General features: G+C 44.3%; 1 protein-coding gene across 1 annotated transcript in view; it reads left to right on the top strand.

Moving 5' to 3' along the window:
- Nucleotides 1-244: 244 nt before the first annotated feature.
- LOC144806501 (uncharacterized) overlaps nucleotides 245-17,521 on the top strand; it is an 82,814-nt gene continuing 65,537 nt past the window's right edge. Inside the window, exon 1 of the mRNA XM_078672851.1 lies at nucleotides 245-351. The gene's annotated coding sequence lies outside the window, so the exon portion shown is untranslated. The remainder of the gene's footprint in view (nucleotides 352-17,521) is intronic.

Below are 17,521 nucleotides of genomic sequence, written 5' to 3' on the forward strand. Positions count from 1 at the left end.
AACACTAACTCTGGGGAAGACCGACTTTGGTGGATCTTGGGGAGGGGAGTCAAACTTTATTTTTTTTATTTTTATTTTTATCATAACATGTTTTAAACCCCTGTTACAAATAATAGTTTTTAATCATTCTTCTAGCTGTAATATGATGAGCACTTTTTACTGTAATGATTTTAATTAATTGTACAGTTAATTAAAAAAAATATAAAAAATACTAAAAACTTGTCTTTTATTTTCAGGGTCAATTAAGTAATGGAGCTTGGAAGCTCTGTTAATTCTTCAGTATTTGTCATTGATCACCACATGTGGCTGGTTTGGGTCTGCCCCCTGCATCGTTCCCGATAACTCGCACAGGTAAGGAGCTTGTAGCAGCAACAAGATAACCCTGTACTCGTCTGTAAGAAGTGCGCCCCGAGGCAGGTATCCAATCATTTTTGTGAAACAAGCAAGCGCCAATATCTGCTATGTACATTTGTTAAAATAAAACACAATCAAATCACAGTATACTGTTCCGGAGGTTCAGTCCCAGAGTCTTTATCTGTAACTGAACGCAGACACCCTAGGAAGCCTGTGCTTTTAAGACAAGTTGCGTTTACTCACCTGAAGGTGACATGCTTCATCATTGGGCTATACTCCTCACCAGGCCGGCGCTACAATGCCTTGAGGGCACTTTTTCGCAGATCTTTTATTAAGTACGCCAGATGAGCATAGTAGGACAGAGGATGTTTGCGTCATAAGATGTGAGATTGGTGAAAGTCTGAATATAAGATCAACTATCGACCAGTTTCCACAATATAGTTCATGTGATCACCATGGTCCATGTTGAGATTAAAAACAGTGGTAGAGAAATTGAGGAACTAATGGCCCCTATCACTGTGTGAAAGTGTTGATCACCTATGGACCTGCTGGTAAGCTGGGGTCTATTCTTTAGGTCAACATATTTCATACCTTGTGTAGTCATGGAGCAATCTGTTGGCATTTCATCAGGACCAAATATGGGAAAATGGGTAAAAGTGACTTGGGGCCAGATGTAGGTAGGGTTTTACCGGTCGGTAACGGCCGAATTCGGCCGTTACCGACCGGTAAAAGGAATTTGAGATGTAGGGGGCAGAATCGGTAATTTTACCGTTCTGTAATTTACCGATCTGTAATTTTACAGAATCTGTAAATATACCGGTCGGTAAATTTACAGAACGGTAAAATTACAGATTCTGTAAAATCGATATGTAGGTGGGACTCTGATGAGTCCCACAAGGCCTAAGAAATCGGTATTTTACCATCAAATTCAATTTGATGGTGAAATACCGATTCAGGTGAGCATGCAAATGTGTGCATGCACACCTGTGCCATATGACAGGCAGACCTGCCCTTAGGGCAGGTATGCCTGCCATATGGCCCCCGAACCTTTTTTGGGGGTGCTAGAGGGTGTCAAAGTGACACCCCCTGCACCCTTGCCAAAAATCTGTATTTACCGATCGGTAAATACCGACCTGTAATGCCCCATTCATTCCTATGGGCTTCAAAGCCCATAGGAATGAATGGAGCATTACAGGTCGGTATTTACCGAATCGGTAAATACCGACTTTTAAAGAATCGGTAAATCCACATCTGGATTTACCTACATCTCGGTACATCTATTTTACCGACTCTTAAATACCGAATCGGTAAAATTCGGTATTTAAGTGTCGGTAAAATAGATTTACCTACATCTGGCCCCTAATCTTCTCCACAGCGTGAGGAGCTCTGTAACTCAAAGCCCTGCACCGTGCATAGGTGATAAGGTGCCTATTACCATCTTACTACCAGAAGTGAGTGCTGTCTAACAGAGTGCGCTAGATACGGTAACCCTCCTAAAATTCAGGACATATTGACTTATCCAATTGTATTGTGAGTTGATTTATATGAAGAATGTGTATACTGGACTGTCATTTTCCTCGTCATCTCTTGTGAGATGTAAAATAAAACACAACACACCGGGAGGCCAACACATCTATCATACATTTAATGCAAAAATAGCAAAAGGCCAACAAACTAACAAGTGACAATTGTCTTTGCAATGTACGAGAGCATCCACTCTAAAGCAAGTTGGAGTATATAAAGCTAATGCTACACAATGTATTTTTATACACTTTTCTCCTAATACAAGTCAATGAAACATGAACACGTGATAGAAACAGTTACTAAAAAGACACTAATGAGTAGTAGGCAGGATCTTCTCACAAGAGGAATGTGAGGAGTCCGTGAGGTGCAGATAAAAGATACACAGACAAGCTGCAGAATTCACTGTTTTTGGAAATAACACTTCTGTTTGTCAATATTCAATTTACTACAAGATTCAGGAAAGTGTGCAGATGGACATCACTAAATAAAATGGTTCTGGGCCCTAATAGAATCATGTAACTTTGCAGGCATATTAAAGCAAACAGTCACATAAAATTAATATAAGAATATTGTAATTTGGTAATGTAATATATCAATGCATGTTGTGGTATTCATGTGTAACCAATTATCGGTATTAAAGAAACCAGTATATCCAGTTATGCTTTCTCAATTCCTTCTTCCTAGAGGCCACCACTACTGCTAGCCAGCCGTATTCAGCAGTGCCTCCTGTGACCTGGAATCCTGCATTTAATCAATACCAAAGGTCGTCAATGCTTATAGCCAACTCCGGTCACTGGTGCCACTCGCACCCCACCATCCTTGGGCCTGTTATTGTTTTAGCCGGCTCCAGTCAGTAGTGGCCCCTTGGGCCTGTATGTAAGCTTACTAGCCAGCTCCTGTTAGTACTGGCCCATGGGACCTGTTATCATTCTAGCCAGCTTGAGTCATTAGTAGCACCTTGGGACTGATGATCATACTAACCAGCTTCAGTCAGTATTGGCTCCCTGAGACCTATTATCCTGCTAAGTAAGTCCAGTCAGTAGTGACCCCTGTACCTTAAATCCTGCTAATATTTAAAACCAGAGGTCAACTCTACTGCCAACCAGTTCCAGTCAATAGTGACATGTATTGTTATCCTTCTTGTAATGAATACCAGAGGCCAACGTTGTTGCTAGCCAACTCCAGTCACCAGTGGCCAGTCACATATTATCCTCAATAGGATCAATGCCCAAGGCCTGTGCAGCTGCTAAACTGCCCTAGTCAGTAGTGACCTCTCACATCTGTTATTCTGCATATAATCAGCAAGGCTTCGGCCCTAAATACACTCACCCCCACATCCTTACCGTATAATAGCAATCTAATTTTTTTACTTACATCATACGGTAGGTATCGCACTATATCACACGATCCCAAAAACAAAGAAAATCAAAAATTGCCTAACCATTCAGCACTCCACTTTGTCAAAAATGACTAAATCACCCCAAGCACTATAGCCTGCCACATCACATGGCACACTCAGCCACAACATGACAAGATACCACGGCAGGGATTTGGGGCCTTTAATCTTATGTTCGAGGCATGTGTGCTGTAGATGCACATGCTTTGCATACTCCTACCATCTTGTGTTGGGTCCGGATGTTTGCAAGTTGTTTTTCTTTGAAGAAGTCTTTCCAGTCACGAGGTAAGGTGACTCCTCCTTTCGGTGATAGTGCACATGGGCATTGACTCCATTGTTAGATTGTGTTTTACCCCCAACGGGTTCGGATGTGTATTGCTGCGCTCCGAAACCGTTCCTCGGGTTCCCCTCGGTGCGCAGCAATACACTCTACCCTCAACAGTATTATTTCACTATGCATTTCTTTGTTCTCCGCATTTCAGATTGATCGACAAACTCTCCATTATTGATAGAAAACCTTGTGGCATACCGTTGGGCTACGTAGGGCCAGCCTTCTACAAATGGAACGGACTCCATTCCATTTCTTTCCTTGGAACCACGCCAAGTACCCTCGCACTGACCTACATCAAGTTTGTAACTTATGTCTCTTTCCGGAGCACAAGGAGGAAGACTGCGACGCTTGTAAGTTGTTTCGGTCCAATAGGACTCCACCCGATCATCAGGCTCAATGACGAGAGAGGCAGAGCCAAAGCATTCAAAACACTCTGGATATCTTTGCAGAAGAATCTGACCTAGAAGAGATAGAAGCGTCCTCCGTTGAAGAAGAGGCAATTCCAGAGCCCGATTCCGAGCTCGAAATCTATCTGGAGTCCCAAGATGTGCCTTCGGGACATGGTGCCGTGAGTACCGAAGACCCCTTGCCCCCTAAATCCTCTTCTAAAACTCATAAGGCTACAGCACCACCTCTGCCTTCTGGCCAAAGTCGGCACCGAGACAATGTTTCCAACGTCACGTCCCTCGGCTCGGCACCAAAACAAACCGTCAAGCCTTCCAGCTCCGGATCGAGTCATAAGAAATTACCTTCGGATCCGAAATCATCAGGCTCCAGGACAAATCTGGTTTGGAGCCGAAACCCTCCGCTTCGAAACACCATCTCGCTTCTGAGCCGAAACATTCTAAAGACTAGCCGAATTTCGAGGACAATGTTCTCGAGCCTCCAGAACCAATTTTAGACATTCTTTTTTTTTTTTTGTAACTTTTTATTATAATAAAACATCAACAAAGAAACAAGGCAATATAACAATAGTACAATCATCAGGTGCGTGCTCAAGGAGGACGGCAGAAACACGATAACAAAGGAGAAAAGTCTTCAATTACAGGCAAGGGGGGGCTCGGGGGCAGAATTGCACATGAACAATAAGCACATCGCCTTAGAGCAGGAATGCTGGGTCAGGGCGATTGGGGAGGACTAGAGATCTCTGTGAGCGGGGGCGTACATATATCACCTCGGTACGAGTTCCACTGGTTCCAAATCTTCCCCCATTTCCTGGGTCTACCTCTCGCTACATACACTGTTTTCTCTCTGAACATGCACCAGTCCATATCCTCTTTCCAGGCAGTCACTGTAGGGGGCCTCTGGGACCCCCATAATTGCGCAATATCTCGTTTGGCTATCATATTGGCAAGAGTCGCCCATCGAAGCTGTGACACATCATAATCATTCGGTCCCCATACATTCAATAGACATTGCCTGGCTTCCGGGAGTATCACAACGCCCGTCACCTCACTCATCACATCATGTATACGATTCCAAAAACGCACCACCTTAGGGCATTCCCAAATTATATGAAGAAAGGTGCAGAGAAGACCACAACCACGCTTACATAAGCCATCAGCTGAGTAGCCCATATGAATAAGGCGGGGGCTGGTGACATAGATTCAATGGAGGATCTTGAGCTGGACCAGGCGGAGGCGGGCCGGGATCGCAACCTCCCTGGAAGAGGAGTTCGCGGATTGCCAATCCTCGTCGTCCAATTCAATACCATCAGCTATCCAGGTGTCACTAAGGCGGTCAAGCAGACTCGACCGGTCATTAATCATCTTTTTATAAAACAATGAAATGGTGCTATCTGGCACATAACCATCCAATATACGGTCTTCGAGGGGGGAGGATTCCAGAACGTCACCTCCCACCGGGAAAACTGAAGTCAAGGCATGACGTATTTGGACGTAACGAAAGAATTCCCTGCCACTCAGCTGGTATTCCACTTGCAAGTCCGAGAAGGTCTTTACCCTTCCCTTAACCCAGAGATCACGTACTTTACTAATACCGATCGTATCCCATTTGTAAAACCCCTTAGTTTTCCACAGAGAACCCAATTTTGCGGCGGCGCAAAGTGGAGTCGCACGGGTTAATCTATCTCTCCAACCCATAGCCGCATTCGCACTATGCCATATACACACGGCTATAGCGGTAGGTCCCGAGAGACCTAAACGGGCAGATGCAGAATAAAGCGCCCTGTTATAATCACCACCCTGTAGCAGCCACCTATCCATTTCAAATGCCGGATTCGATGCCGGACCAAACATTCCATGGTTGATGGCAGCAAGTTGGGAGGCTCAATAATACCTTCGAATATCCGGAAGCGCAATGCCGCCATCGTACCAGGGAAGCGTTAACTTTGGAAGAGCAATGCGCGAACGTCCGTCCCATATCAATTGCCTCTGTAAGGATTTTACCTCCCGGAAATACTTCGACGGAATCACGTCAAAACTGTTCTGGAGGGCATACAGAAATCGCGGTAAGGACATCATTTTGAAAAGGGCCGCACGCCCCAGCGGAGACAGTGGCAGTTTACGCCAGTGCACCACATCCGAGCGCAAACGTTGGAGTGGGGGGAGTAGATTACGGTCATAGCGAACTGCAGGGTCCAGCGAGATAAACACACCCAAGTATTTAAAACCAGACTGTGACACTTGGATGGGGCAACCCCGCGGCAGAAGGGGGACATCACCGGCGAAAACATAAATATAGGATTTTGACCAATTGATAACCAGACCCGAGTTCTTCCGGAAGGAGCCAAGCACGTCGAACAACACATTGAGCGATTTTTGGGGAGACGTGAGGTACAATAAAATTTCGTCCGCATACAGTGAAATACTATCTTCAAAATCCGGAGTCCAATATATACCCCTCATAGAGGATTCCCACCGTAGCCAAGCAGCGAGCGGTTCCAGCGCAAGAGCAAAGAGAAGCGGGGATAACGGACAACCCTGCCGCGTGCCCCTTCCAAGGGCAAAGGGCATGAAGACCCGACCATTAACTACTACCTGCGCCAGTGGCAAATTGTACAGGAGTTTAACCCAACTAATAAAGCCAGCGCCGAAACCGAATTTGGCGAGTGTGGCCCAAAAATACGGCCATTTGATTGTGTAGAAGGCCGTCGTGGCATCTAAGGACGCCAAGATGGCCGGTACACTCAAAGTCGCTGCTCTCGCGAGAACACCATGCAAACGCCTTAAATTCAATGCTGTGTTACGGTGTGGGATAAAGCCCGACTGGTCCGGATGAATCAGATCACTAATCACCGTGATAAGGCGATTAGCGAGTAACTTGGCCAGAATCTTAGGCTCAGCATTCAGGAGCGAAATAGGCCTGTAAGACGCACAACGATCCCGTGGCTTACCCTCTTTGTCGCAAGGCGCTGATCTCGAGGGAGGGTGCCAGTTTCTCGCGCTGCCAAAAACATATCACGGAGGAATGGCGCTAATTTATCAGGTCGCAGTTTATACAATTCGATGGGGAGGCCATTGGGGCCCAAGGCCTTCCCAGAGCGTATAGAGCGAATCGCCAGTGCTACCTCATCCATTGAGGGTGCGGCATCCAAACAGTCCCGGTCAGATTCCGACAGACAAGGAAATGCGATATCCCTAAGTAACAAATGAGAATCCTCCTCGGGCCTGTCCGACACCGCAGAGTAAACTTCCCGGAAATAATCAGCAAAACATCCAACAATGTCAACTGGGTCTGTCACATGTCACTATCTGAGTTCTCAATCACAGGAATCACACGACTCGCTCTCTCCTTTCTGTCTAGCCAGGCAATCAACTTTCCTGCCTTATCGCCCACATCATACAATCGTCCCTGTTGTCCCCTACTCATCATCTTGGCAGCATCAGTCACTAAGTTCTTGTATTCTAATTGCTTAAGACTGAGGATATGCAATGCGTCTTGAGTAACGTTACGCTCCAAGGCAGTTTCCAATTCAGTAAATTCTGTCTCAAGACAAACAACTGCTTCATTTTTACATTTCTTGGCACACCCTATCAAAGACAATGCCTGTCCCCTAATAACAGTCTTGAAAGCTTCCCACAGTGACACAGGTGAGGACACGGATCCCACGTTTTCAGCAAAATATAAATCTAATGATTTAATCAACTCAGTACGGGTTTTGGGGTTAAGGAGGTACCATGGGTTAATTGGGGCCACTCGTCCTTCAGCGCCTGTGTTAGAGTTAAAATAGAACCAGAGAGGGGAGTGGTCCGATATACCCCGAGCTAGGTGTCTAATCTCCCCAATCGAGGAGGATTGGGCCGCCGGCACCAGGACATAATCTAATCTAGAAAGACTACCATGTGCGCCAGAGTGGAAAGTGAACTGTGTCTGCTCTGGGTGTAGTAATGGCCAACAGTCCACGAGCCCCAATGTCTCCAAAAAATCACCCAACCAGGAGTGCGCAGCTGTAAGGTCCCTGGGGGGATAACGATCCACCCTGCCAGGGACGACTGAGTTAAAATCACCACCTAATATCAGAACACCCTCTGGGAGACCCAAAACCATCCGCCCCAAGTCTGCAAATGTTGTGGATTGTAAGCCAGGAGGAACGTACACCGATACCAAGGAAACCGTTTTCCCCTCCCATCTTCCTGTCAATGCAACATATCGACCCCTAGCGTCAAGAACCACTCCATCAACCACGAGGGGAAGTGAGGTCTTAAGCAGTATACCCACCCCTTTAGAACTAGAAGTAAAACCAGAATGAGCAACAAGACGGTAACCCCGCCTGTTGAGAGCGTGGCAAGTATTACCAATCAAGTGTGTTTCTTGTAGCAGAACAACGTCAGGCGAGAGGCGCCGCAAAAGCTGCATAACCACCCCTCTCTTTATCCGATCTCCCAACCCATTTACATGCCAGCTCAGTAACTTCAACCCCCTACCCCCCATCCAAACCCACGATGAACTCCCATCTCAGAATGAGCATCACACCAATGTCCGAAGTCGTAACAGTTCGTTGCCTTGAAAAAGAAAACAAAGGAAGAAGAAAGAAAACAACCCCCACACAATTCTCCCCCTCCCCCCAATGACCCTCAACAGAACTTCCCCGCACCCTGCACCCCTGCACAGACTCAGAAGCCACCCCAATTTGCAGTGTGCCTGTCGCCCTAGCAAAAAACAACAACTAATCTACACAAAGAAACCCCAGAGGAGGAAAGGGTCCCATCGTCCCCGCCACCCCCCAGGATACCCATAGAACGATCAAAGAGGTCATTGAGCCACAGCCGTCCACGATGGATAGAGTTCAGGACTCAGGCATCATTGTCATTCTTGGTCCATCAGGCCCCCTTCTGCGCCATTAGCAAGGTCTCGGCCAGCACGACGAGCAGGCAACGTGTCCAACCAATCACTCGCTTCCTCCGGTCGGAGAAAAAATAAAGTTCGATCATCGTATTCCACACGCAGCCGGGCAGGGAACAGCATCGCATATTTCAGCTCCATGTCCCTAAGCCTCCGTTTCACCCCTTGAAATCCCATCCGTTGCTTCTGGACAGACTGGGAAAAGTCCGGATAAAAGTTCACTGCAGTGTTCTCGAACTGCGTAGGACCACCTGTCCGTGCAGCCTGCAAGATGGCGTCGCGGTCTCTGAAGTTGAAGATTCTTGTGATGATTGGACGGGGGGGGGGAAATCGGGCTTTGCCTGTCTTCCTCGGAATCTGATGTGATGATATAAGGGCCCACCTCTCGATACCTTCAATTCTGATTGTAATTACTACACAGAATATTGAAGTGATCAAGTGGGGGGAAAAAGGGAGTTAGGAAGGGAACAGCTGGGAGGGAGATCTGAAAAGGAAAAGTTAAGAATACACAAAATATTTTGCTACTTATTTATTCAGTAGTTTTACTTAAGGTAAAGAAACCAAACAGGTTTTTGTAACCTCAATAAGATTAATCACAATTACTAGTTTTGCAAATTAAATCTCTTTGCTTCTCTTTTTTTTTCTCTTTTAATTTTCTCTCAGAAAAGAAACTGTTCACTGTTCATGCTATAACCTGTGGAAAATTCTCTACAAATTACTACCAATAACTCTTAGCACTTCTTGCAAATCAACCATATGTGCTTGTAATGTCTTTGGAACATTCTTATATATTTCCTATAGAATGCCAACCTAAAATCAAATTGCGCAGTAAAATCTTGACAAGGATTAATTCTCCTTTATTTGCTCAAACTATAAACCTCTTCTCGAATTATATGCAAGATTTAGTTTCAATTTTACTGCACAGAATATTTTGGATTCCCTTCAAAACAATATCAGAAAACAGTGCATAAAACCTTCAATTTTGCGTAAAAGGATTTTTGAATTCAAAATCCTAATTTTTATTAACTTATTCTCATACCTTTAGAGTACGACCTACTCTATGACCTTAGAAGATTAACTCCTCTTCTGGAACCAGGAAGAGGGAAACCCACGAACAAATTCGGTCCAAAACTGCCTTCTATTCTGCAGCCGATGACTCTGACACCTCAGGATATTCTCCGGGAAAAAATCCGCTGCATTGCTGAAAACTCGACCTGTGGGAAGAGATGACACAGCCTCCAAAAGAAAAGAGCCTGCCAAGGAACAACCTTCCTCCCCAAATCCTAGAGAATAGTGAGCACAGACACCTGGGTGTGGTCGCGTACATCGACGTAACCACACCGCGTATTTTCCCCGTTTGCGATTGCACCGGTAAACCCTACGCATCTCGCGGATGCGACAACATGCCATTTTACACGCATCTCGCGGACGCGATTGCCAAAGTACACGCATCTCGCGGATGCGGTCACCCTGCCAAACCTCACGCATCTCGCGGACTATGTTGAAACTAAAGGGGACTTGAGGCATTGCTACATGCAAGGTTTAAAACCTGGCTGGGCCCTTGAACAAAGCAGCCACCTACGTCCAAAAGAAAGAAACCAATGCATCTTCCCACATAAGTGCTTTGGACATGGCCGAGGACTGCGCCAGCTGCTGAGTGGGGCGGGCCCTAGACCGCAAGCCACCCTGGGCCTGACAGTATTCCCCCCTCCCAGGAGCGGTCTAGGGCCCGGCTTTGAAGGATGAAGGAGGTGGAAACGTCGCACTAAGCGAGAGGCATGAATGTTCTCCGCCGGCTCCCATGAATCATTCTCAGATCCATATCCTTTCCAGGAGACAAGATACCACAGTTTGTTCCCCCTCAGTTTAGAGTCTACTATGTCTTGTACCTTGTATTCCCAATTACCGTGTACTAAGACTGGAGCTGGTCTAGTCGCCACATCCTGCCTAGCTGGTTTCAAAAGGGAAGTATGGAACACTGGATGGATCCTTAAAGTGTTTGGAAGTAACAATTTGTACGTTACTGGATTGACTTGACGAAGTACTGGATATGGTCCGATAAACTTGGGATGAAACATACTTCTATGCTTGAAAGTTAAGTTTTTGGTGGACAACCATACTTTATCTCCAATATCATACCGTGGTCCTGGCCTATGGTGTTTATCATATTGCTGTTTGTACTTTTCTTTACTTTGTAGTAAACGTCTGTGAGTTTGTTGATGAATAGTTTGCATGTGTTGTATAGTATCTTGCATAGCTGGTGTTTCACTTATATCTCTGGGCAAAATTAGGGGAATTGTATTTGGTAGATATCCATAAAGAGCCTCAAAAGGAGAGGATCCAGTTGAAGAATGCGGTGATGTGTTATAAGCCATTTCCGCACTCCAGAGCAAATCAAACCAAGACTTTTTGGAATCCTCTACATAACATCTCAAATATTGTTTCAATGTCTGATTCAATCGTTCCGTTTGACCATCTGTTTGAGGGTGGTAACTAGTAGACATATTGGATGTGATTTGTAGACTTTGACACCATTGTTGCCAGAATTTAGATGAAAACTGAGAACCACGATCAGATAGCAACACAGAAGGCAAACCATGCAATCGTACAATATTTGTCAGTATTATTTGTGCTAGTTGTCCTGCTGTTGGCAATCGTTTACAAGCAATAAAATGGGCATACTTCGTTAAACTATCCACAACTACTAAAATAACCGAATGAAGATTCACTTGTGGCAAATTTGTGATGAAATCCAAAGAAACATGTTCCCACGGTTTAACTGGTGTTGGTAAGACTTGCAATAATCCTTTTGGTTTGCTATGATCAGTTTTGAATCTAGCACATGTTTCACCGTTTTGAGCCATCAAAGAAACATCTTTTTGGAGAGTTGGCAACCAGAACAAGTTTTGTATCTTTTCTGTTGTCTTTTTTGGACCTGGATGTCCTGCCATAGGATGGGAATGTAACCAGCCAAAAACTGTTTCTTGTAGTTTTTTAGTAGGAAGGTAGACTTGCTTTCCATGAAATGGTATTCCTTCTTTGATTGTTTGGTTTTCTTTCTTGTTCTTCCAATTTTTCCATTGGGATGGAGGAAAAGTTTCATGGATATTATCCCAAAATTGGTCCGCATCCAACAAACAGATCACTTTGTCTGGTTCTATTATTGCTTGTGGAGTTCCTTCGAATTTATGCAATGTAGAATCTTTCCTGGACAGAGCATCTGCCTTTTTGTTGTCCTGTCCCGGTCGATAGGTTACTATGAAATCATATTCTGCAAAGAACATCATCCATCTCAATTGACGTGGGGTTAACATTCTAGCTGAACTCATGAACTGTAAATTTCTATGATCTGTATACACTGTCACTGAATTTTGCTCCCATAATATAATGTCTCCATTCCTTGAAAGCCTCAAGTATAGCTAGCAACTCTTTCTCCGCAATGATGTAATTTTGTTCTGCTGCATTCAATTTTCGAGACATATACGCTACAGGATGCATTTGACCAGTTTTGTGATGTCTCTGAGATAAAATGGCTGCTATTGCTACATCGGAAGCATCTGCCTCAATTATGAAAGGTTCATTTACATCAGGATGCATTAGAATCGGGGCTACTGTAAAAGCCTTTTTCAAACTTTGGAACGCTTCATTTGCTTCTGTAGTCCATTCAAACTTCACCTTTTTTCTTAACAGACGAGTTATGGGTGCTACCACTGCTGAGAAGTGATCAATAAATCGTCGATAGAAATTTGCAAAGCCCAAAAAACATTGCACATCTCGAACAGATTTTGGAATGGGCCATTCAGCTACTGCTTTAATTTTTCTATCAGTCATTTTCATGCCAGTTGGTGTGAGCAGTACTCCCAAAAATTCAACTTCAAAAACATGGAAATCGCATTTAGATAATTTGCAATACAGGTTGTGTGATTGTAACGTCTTTAAAACTTGTTTGACATGACCTTCGTGTTTTTCTTCTGAATCGGAATAAATTAAAATATCATCTATGTAGACGATCACAAATAAATCTAGAAATTCTCTTAAAACATCATTGAGAAAAAACTGAAAGGCTGCTGGCGCATTACAAAGACCAAATGGCATTACCAAATATTCAAACAATCCATATCTAGTTTTGAATGCAGTTTTCCATTCATCTCCTTGTCTAATACGCATCAGGTGGTATGCTCCTCGTAGATCAAGTTTTGTGTATATAACTGCTGTTTTTACTTGGTCTAAAAGGACTGGGATCAGTGGTAATGGATATGTGTTCTTTATCGTGATTTTGTTCAAAGCCCTATAGTCGATGCAAGTTCTTAATTCACCATTTGCTTTTGGGATGAAAAACAAAGGAGAGGCGGCTGGCGACTTAGAGGGGCGGATGAACCCGTTTTCTAGATACTGATCCAAGTATTCTCTCAAATGTTGATTTTCTTTCTCACTTAGAGCATATATTCTACAGTTCGGTACACAAGAACCTGGCGTGAGATCGATCTGACAATCATAGCTGCGATGAGGAGGAAGGACTGCTGCTTTCTCTTCACTGAATACCTCCTGAAACATCTTGTAACAATTAGGTAGAATTGTTTCTTTTTCCTCAGCTGTTGCAATTTGACTCACTGTTGTTGTGCAAGTTCCCATACAAGACGATCGACAAAAATCAAAAAGAAATACAAGTTCTCTTTTTTTTGCCAATCAATTATAGGATTATGTAGACAGAGCCATGGCATTCCTAGAATAAATCCATACTGAGGTGCTTGGATTACATCGAATTGAACCTCCTCTCTATGATATTGTCTTTTTGAGTCTTCACCACACATTATTACCTTTGAAGTTTGCATGGTAACTGGACCTCCAGACAAAACTTTTCCATCTACAGCTTGTACTATTTCAGGAGTGTCTTTCTTTTCACAGATTATATTTAATCGCTGCGCGGTTTCTAAATCGACAAAATTTCCTGTGGCCCCAGAGTCTATTAGAACTTCCATTTGCCAGATTTTATGAATTAGTTGTATCTGAACTGCCAATTGGAAATGAGCCTTGTAATTACTTACACAAGAATTTACTGAAGGGTAAGCAATGGTTCCCAAGAGATCCCCCTCTAAAAATCTTGGGCATGTTAGTTTTCCGACTTTAGATCTTTTGTTTCTAGAACTGATACTTTACCAGTAGTTGGAGACTTATTCTTAGGTTTCAACATACAGTCTTTTACAAAATGTCCTTTGCGACCACAGTAAAGACACTGTCCATTCTTGCGTCTGCTATCTTTTTCATCTTTTGATAACGGCTGTCTGAGAGTCCCGATTTCCATTGGCTCAGGGCAAGATTCAGAATGTGCAAACTGAGTTCTAGGTTTGTTTTCATTTTTCCAACTAGGTTTCTCTCCTCTTTTTTTATCTGATCTTCGTTCTGATAGTCTGTGATCCAATCTTAAGGTTAGATTTATCAAATCCGAACAAGCTGTTGGTTGTGGGTCAATTTGGGCTAACACATCTTTTAAATCGTCTTTCAACCCCTGATAGAAAAGAGCTGCTCTCTTTTCTTCCGGCCAAGAGGTCTCTGCAACAAGTCTGTTAAAATGTGATAAGTAAGCAATAAGGTTTCGATTGCCTTGTCTTAATTGTAACAATTCTCGGTCTGCAGATAAAGTTACAGTTTGTCTATCGAATACTTTTTCAAATTCTTCTACAAAGCGCCGCCAGTTATACAATAAAGCGCTATCTTGACGTACTAATGGGACTGCCCAATTTGCAGCATCTCCAGACAGATAAGAAATTAGGAATGCTATCCTAGACTGGGGGGTGGGAAACGCTGTAGGCCTACAAGAAAAATGCAGTTCTATTTGTGTTAGAAAAATCTGCACTTTAGAAGGGTCTCCAGAAAAACGCTCTGGAGCAGCCAAAGGTATTTGTGGTGGAACAGTTACTGAAATATTTGTGGATGAACCCTCCTCTGGAAGGGGAGTGTTCATAAGCTGAATATTATCTACTTTATCAGACAACAATGCAGTTGCAGCCATAGTTTCATTTAAATAAGCTTGCATTTTAACTATTGCAGCCAGTAAGTCATCCATGGTGGCCATTATGTCAACACAATCAGATCGGGAGGAAAATAATTCGTGGGCTCACTAGTCTGTCAGACGAAGTCTTCCTCGGAATCTGATGTGATGATATAAGGGCCCACCTCTCGATACCTTCAATTCTGATTGTAATTACTACACAGAATATTGAAGTGATCAAGCGGGGGGAAAAAGGGAGTTAGGAAGGGAACAGCTGGGAGGGAGATCTGAAAAGGAAAAGTTAAGAATACACAAAATATTTTGCTACTTATTTATTCAGTAGTTTTACTTAAGGTAAAGAAACCAAACAGGTTTTTGTAACCTCACTAAGATTAATCACAATTACTAGTTTTGCAAATTAAATCTCTTTGCTTCTCTTTTATTTTCTCTTTTAATTTTCTCTCAGAAAAGAAACTGTTCACTGTTCATGCTATAACCTGTGGAAAATTCTCTACAAATTACTACCAATAACTCTTAGCACTTCTTGCAAATCAACCATGTGTGCTTGTAATGTCTTTGGAACATTCTTATATATTTCCTATAGAATGGCAACCTAAAATCAAATTGCGCAGTAAAATTTTGACAAGGATTAATTTTCCTTTGCTCAAACTATAAACCTCTTCTCGAATTATATGCAAGATTTAGTTTCAATTTTACTGCACAGAATATTTTGGATTCCCTTCAAAACAATATCAGAAAACAGTGCATAAAACCTTCAATTTTGCATAAAAGGATTTTTTAATTCAAAATCCTAATTTTTATTAACTTATTCTCATACCTTTAGAGTACGACCTACTCTATGACCTTAGAAGATTAACTCCTCTTCTGGAACCAGGAAGAGGGAAACCCACGAACAATTTCGGTCCAAAACTGCCTTCTATTCTGCAGCCGATGACTCTGACACCTCAGGATATTCTCCGGGAAAAAATCCGCTGCATTGCTGAAAACTCGACCTGTGGGAAGAGATGACACAGCCTCCAAAAGAAAAGAGCCTGCCAAGGAACAACCTTCCTCCCCAAATCCTAGAGAATAGTGAGCACAGACACCTGGGTGTGGTCGCGTACATCGACGTAACCACACCCGCGTATTTTCCCCGTTTGCGGTAAACCCTACGCATCTCGCGGATGCGACAACATGCCATTTTCGCCAGGATACATTCGCGCCAGGATACTTTGTAGTAGCAGAGCGCGTAATAAAAATTTTCATAACATAACATAACATTTTACACGCATCTCGCGGACGCGATTGCCAAAGTACACGCATCTCGTGGACGCGGTCACCCTGCCAAACCTCACGCATCTCGCGGACTATGTTGAAACTAAAGGGGACTTGAGTCATTGCTACATGCAAGGTTTAAAACCTGGCTGGGCTCTTGAACAAAGCAGCCACCTACGTCCAAAAGAAAGAAACCAATGCATCTTCCCACATAAGTGCTTTGGACATGGCCGAGGACTGCGCCAGCTGCTGAGTGGGGCGGGCCCTAGACCGCAAGCCACCCTGGGCCTGACACTTTGCCTGTCCCCCCGGCACCCTGTGTGCTCGTTCGACCGCGATGAATTTGCTCAGGCACTTGGGTGCGAGATGATTGAGGATAAGGTCCTCTACTCTAAGATCAGTAGAGAGTGAGCTAGAATCTTCCTGGACCCCAATAATACGCACGTTGTTGCGTCTTGCACGGCCCTCAAAATCTTCCAAGGTGACGAGCAAAGAAGTCATTAGCAGTTCTCGGGTTGCGGACTTCTGTTTGCAAGTCGGACACATCCGTTGTGAGGCTGGAGGTCTTTAAATCGAGAGACCTCACCTTTTCGTTCGTCTTGGCCAAATCTGTTCTGATTAGGTTGACATCAATAGCCACCGTATCCAGTTTCAGGGCCAGGGCTTCATATTGTTGGCCGATAGAAGTTTCGATGCCAGCAATGGCGCCCATCACATCCTGTAGCGTTAAGTTTGCAGACATAGTAGGATCGTCGATAGCCGTCTCCCGGGTCTTAGGTGTGCCACTGGGGGATCCCTTAGGAAGCGTGTAGCGGTCCATGACATTCGTCTGGGCTGAGCCTCCACGGAGGTTGGTCTAACTTTCCGTTTGTCACCCTCGGGCTTGCCCGCCATGGCGAGCCGGGTGCCCCGAAGGGAAGCTTGAGACCTGGTCCAAATAACTCCTCAGAATTCGCCCACAAGAACACCAGAGGCAGAGACGAATCAATATGAGTATGCAGCCACACAATCGCTAGTCCCACGCCCAGTGAACTGACATAGGAGCCAGCCGGGATCAGCAGTCACCCCAATGAGTGGTTACGAGTTGCAGGAGAAATGAAACTGAAAGTGAAGTGGGGTTGCGGGCTGAACACCGCCAGCCGTTGTTGTTGAATTACCGTCCGGATAGGGTCACATCTCAAGGCCCAGGCGATCCCGTGGAAAAGGCCACAAAATACAGGATGGCGTAACTCGGGAACCCGAAGTCCGATTTCGTCGCTGAGAGCAGCTAGCGCATCAGCTGAGCTGTGTCCTCATTGATCTTCCGTCAAATCAGGATATTATCCAGGATAGATGCGGGAGGTGGCGA

Source organism: Lissotriton helveticus, chromosome 1_2 (genome assembly GCF_964261635.1).
Source record: "Lissotriton helveticus chromosome 1_2, aLisHel1.1, whole genome shotgun sequence".
Classification (NCBI taxonomy): Eukaryota; Metazoa; Chordata; class Amphibia; order Caudata; family Salamandridae; genus Lissotriton; species Lissotriton helveticus.